Source organism: Solanum pennellii, chromosome 3, assembly GCF_001406875.1.
Source record: "Solanum pennellii chromosome 3, SPENNV200".
In the NCBI taxonomy this organism is placed as follows: Eukaryota; Viridiplantae; Streptophyta; class Magnoliopsida; order Solanales; family Solanaceae; genus Solanum; species Solanum pennellii.
Window position 1 is genome coordinate 46,783,743 of NC_028639.1, and position 5,856 is coordinate 46,789,598.

The following is a 5,856-nucleotide window of genomic DNA, read 5'->3' on the forward strand; positions in this document are numbered from 1 at the left end:
TGTACAAAAACATGAAACATAGCAACAACATGGATCCACTAGCTAGTTATCCTAAGGGGGCAACATAGTTCAAGAACTAGGAGATATAGTTGGTAATCTCTTTATGCTACATGCATTATAGTCTCCAATCTTAAGAGTACATTAGTGATTCTACCTTCCCTATGTAGGATGGGATACTCCTCACTCTAGTTAACTCGGTGCTAAGCTATAGTCCCTATTTAAAATATCTTTAAGCCTTTATTATCAATCATATCTTAGTTTAGGTCATAGGGTCTAAAACTTGTATAACATCATCATCATCATAGCTCAATAAGAATTGCATGAGTATAATTTCTTTTATTACAATTCATATAGGTGAAGTTAGCACATTAATATTTCATATCATGATAAGGCACATTGGTAAATCATTCACCCTCCTTATAACATTTACTTATTAAGCCAACAGCTCACAATAATAATTAAGACAATTCAATTCAACAACATACCATACTATCAATCCTAATACAAGGCATACTCTAATACAACATCATCACTTAATCCAATTAACCACTATTTGAAGTAAAGCATAGAGATCATAAGACTTATTAAATCTGCTTCATAGTTCATCATCAAGGTCTTACCATAAACCCTCGATTCAAACCAATTTGGGTATACATCATCATAAGTCAATAATCAACATGATAAAAAGACTAGAAGAATCACTACATCACTATTCAACACTAGATCATAACCTAGGACAAGATACTTAGGTCAATTCACAACATACTTTATAACCTAGATCATCTTCTCATGAACTAGTATGAAAGAATAACAAATCACCCTAACTTTTTCATGATTAACGTTAAAACATAATCTAATAGTAATTTAACCAATAATCAAGTCAATTGAATCAATTACAACCTAATTCATATCAAGATCAAACCTAGGGTTAAGGGTTAAGGGATATCTTCTACACACTAGTCCAAACAATCAAGATATATATTAATTAAGTTAGAATACGTGTTCATCAATTCATATTAGCCAATAGGAAACATCAAATGCTTAATTCATAACATAATTTTAGTGATTGAGAAAGACCAACATGAAAACTCAACTTTTGAAAATACTTCGAAGGAACCCTTTGAGGAAAGGTATCAAAGGTGAATTAGATCCCATACCTCAATGTTTGATGAAGAATTAATGGTGAAATCATCCCTTTACAGCCCCCAACTCCCTCCCCTAGTTTGTCTTCAATGGTGTCTTTGAATAGAGAGAGAAAGAAGAGAGAATGAAGATAGTTTTGTTTTGAGAGTGGTAATTAGATTAATGGGGTTGGGATCTTTATATGGGGATTGAATTAAGTTAATTAGTGTTTTCTTAATCCCTAAAGAACTACCAAACCACTTATTTAATTGTTTTAAACAATGTTAAAACGTGCAACAAAAACAGGCCACTCACAGACTAAACCCCGTCGACGCCTCGTGGCTCAATCGATGGACCAGCCCCCCTTGCATGATGCACGTCCGTCGATGAGTTCAGAGAGTGTGAAAAATATCCAATTCAAAAAAGTTAATAAGTGTTGGTGAACAGTTGGAATTGACGCTCCGTCGATCAAGACACGCCCCATTTGTACCCTTTCCTGTGTGCACACTACCCAGGCAGTATTGACTCCACTTGCTAGGGTCCTCCTCAAAGGATCTTGGTTGGTACTTGGGAGTCTTACCCGGACTTTTCGACCAACTATTGACTTGAAAAATATAAGACACCCTTCCACCAATTTTCATCATTTTCGGACTCCTAAAAGAGAGTCAAATAGGCTAAGGCACGCTTGTACCTCCCAGAAATAGTTTCCGGACTTCACAGACGTTCTTGGATGTTTTGGTTTGTAGACTTCCTAAACGAATTATAAAGATAAAAATAGGCCTTAAAACAATTTCTATACCTCATGACACTTATGTTAAGCTTTAAGAGATGTCTTGGATTTTTGAGGTGTTACATTATCCCCCCCTAGGAACATTCGTCCGTGAATGACAGTAATATCTTTTGAAGGAATGAATAAACTCAAGACTGGCAGCCCAACAAACAACAAGACATAACAACATCAATCATATCACTTACACAAGGCAATTCAAAACATTGATTACAACACATAAGTCTCAGCATTGCATTATGAGGAATATCATTCTCGCAACAACAAGAGCTCAACATAGGCATTTATTAGACAATTATGTCAAAGTTCAACTTACCAACATGCTACATATCATTTCATAAAGAATCACCATATCCAAATGCACAAGAAAACTCAAACCTGACAAAGAGAAAAATTTCAAGTTCAAATGCACAACATCACAGTAAGTCACTGTAAAGTTATTCAAAAATGCACATTTTGCAAGACTTCATCAAAATCAAAGAAACATCAATTTTTAGTCATTATTTTAGTTATTAGTAAGAACTACTAATCTAGTTATTAAATAGATGAGGTTAACGGGACATCATGTCGGCCTTGGCCTCCCATGTTGCACCCTCAACTTGGTGATTCTTCCATAACACCTTTACGGAAGCCACCTCTTTATTGCATTACTTCTTGACTTCCCTATCAAGAATTTGAATCGAAACTTCCTCATAAGAGAGGTTATCCTTCACACAAAGACCCTCAATAGGAAGAATAGACTCGGATCACCGATACACTTCTTAAGCATGGGAATATGGAAACTGGATGAACTGAAGCCAATTCACTAGGAAGTTTCAATTAAAAGGCAACCTTACAAACCCTTTGCAATATTTACAAGGGACCCACATAAGAAAAACTCAACTTACCTTTCGTGCCAAATCTAACCACCCCTTTCTTAGGGTTAAATTTTCAAATACACCTTATCACCGTCTTCAAACACCAAATCCCTTCTCCTATTGTCGGCATAAGACTTTTAACGACTATAGACCATTTGAAACCGGTTCCTTATGATGTTGACTTTAAAAAGTCTTGTAAATCATATCGGTACAAAGAAGCGAAGGCTCACCTACTTCAAACCATCCAATAGGAGACCTATACCTCCTACCATAAAAGGCTTCATAGAGAGCCGTGGAGATGGATGAATGAAAACTATTATTATAAGAAACTCCGCCAAAGGAAAATTCTTATCCCATTTCCCTTGAAATCAATAATAAAATCCCTAAGCACATATTCAAAGTTTTGAATAGTACGCTCCGCTTGACCAACCATTTGGGGATGAAAAGCGGTGCTTAACTTCACCTTAGTACCCAACCCTTCATGAAATGACCTCCAAAACCTTGATGTGAATTGTAAACCCTGATCCGATATGATGGATAACGGAATACCGTGGCGACAAACAATCTCATCTATGAACATCCTAACATAATCTCCACTGAAAAGGTAGACTTGACTGGAATAAAGTGAGCGGACTTGGTCAACCTATCCACGAAGACCCATATAGAGTAATATTGCCTTTGACTCCGAGGTAAACCCACTACAAAATTCATATTGATGTCTTTCCACTTCCAAGTAGGAACTTGGATTTCTCATAGTAAGCCACCCAACTTTTGATGTTCGTCTTTCACTTGTTCGCAATTTGGAAACTTATCAACAAATTCTTCTATGTCCTTCTTCAAACCTTCCCACCAATATACTTCCCTAAGGTCATGCTACATATTTGTCGAACTGGGATAAATGGAGTAGCGGGACCCATGGGCTTCCTCAAGAATCCGTTTCCTCAACTCATTTACCTAGGGAACACACAATCTTCCTTGGTACCTCAAAACACTACCCCACCCCAAGGAGAATTCCTTATTTAGCTTGCCGAGGAATGATTCCTTCAACTCTATCAATGATATATTAAGATGTTGGTTGGACTTCACCTCAGCTACCAATGATGACTCGGAGTTATGATGGAACATGAAACCACCATTAGGAGAATCTTCCAACCTCACACCCAACCTAGCAAACCTATGAACATCCTTCACTAGGTATTTCTTGGCTTGATCAATGTGAGACACACTACCCATAGTCATACAACTTAGAGCATCCGCAACCACATTGGCCTTCACAGGGTGATAGAGGACACTCATGTCGTAATCTTTCAACAATTCTAACCACCTTCTTTGCCGGAGATTCAACTCCTTTTGGGTAAACTCATATTGGAGACTCTTATGGTTGGTATACACATCGACATGGACAACATACAAGTAACGCCTCCTATTCTCAAGATAAATACCATAGCCGCTAATTCAAGGTCATGAGTTGGATAGTTTCTCTCATTCACTTTAAGTAACCTAGAAGCATAGGCTATCACCTTCCTATGTTGCATAAGTGAACACCCAAAACCCACTCGGGATGCGTCATAATACACAACAAAACACTTTTTACCCTCTGGTAGAGTCAACAGTGGAGAGGAAGTGAGCCTATCTTTCAACATTTGAAAAATTCTGTCAAATACCTCCGAAAACTCAAATTTCTTACATTTTTGGTTTAATGTAGTCAAGGGAGATGGAATGGACGCAAAACCATACACAAACCTCCAAAAATAACCTGCTAAACCCAAGAAACTCCTACTGTCGGTTGTAGTCAATGGTCTAGGCCAATTTTTCACCACTTACGTTTTCCTTGGATCAACCTCAAATCCCTCATTAGAGATGCTATGACAAAGAAATGTCACCGACCTCAACCAACACATTTTCTATACTTGGCAAATAATTGAAATTCTTGAAGTACTTGCAACACCACCCTCAAATGGTTTATGTGATCACCTCATTTTCCAAATATACCAAGATGTCATCAATGAAGACAATGACAAATGAATCTAGGTAACTTCGAAACACATTATTAATTAGGTACATAAACGCCGCCGGAACATTTTTGAGACCAAAGAACATTACTAAGAACTCACAATGACCATATCTAGTACGAATATCATCTTTGGTATATCATCACCTCTCGCCCTATGTTGGTGATACCCCGATCTCAAGTCAAGCTTACAAAAGTAGCTTGTCCCTTGGAGTTGATCAAACAAGTCATCAATTTGAGGGAGAGGATACTTGTTCTTGATTGTGACTTTATTGAGTTGGACATAATCAATACACATTCTTAAGGAACCATCCTTCTTCCTCACAAAAAAAATTGTAGTAACCTATGGAGAAATATCAGGTCTAGTGAAGCCTTTGTCATGTAAATCTTTGAGTTGAGCCTTCAACTCTTTCAATTCGGCCGGAGCCGTCCGATAAGGAGAAATTGAAATGAGATTCGTATCCTGTAGCAAATTGATACCAAAATTAATTTACAATTCGGGAGGAATATGAGGAACATCATTAGGAAAAATCTTCAAAAATTCACTCACTACGGGGACCAACTCGATTAGAGGAATTTCGGAGTCTAAATCATGGATTCTCACAATATGGTATAGACAACCTATATAGATCATTTTGCATGTTTATAGATATGAGATATACGACCTCTAGGAATAGAATTTCCCCCTTCCCACTCTACAACAGTCTCATTTGGAAAGTTAAACTTCACCACCTCATTCTACAATCAATAGTGGCAAAGAAGATGTGCAACTAATCCATACCCAATATAATATCAAAATAATCATATCAAGCTCTACTACTTCAACATAAGAAACTCTATTGGGCAATATTATCGGACAATTTCTATATACCATTTTTGCAACAACTGACTCACCCACCGAAGTAGACACTATAAAATGTTCATGCAAAATATTTGGCAAAATGTCAACCTTTTTACCTACTAGAGGGGTAACAAATGATAGAGTAGATCCGGGATTAAGTATGTCATAGAAATCAATAGAGAAAACTTTCAACATATTGGTCACCACGTCAGGAGAAGTCTTTTGCTCACCCCTTGAG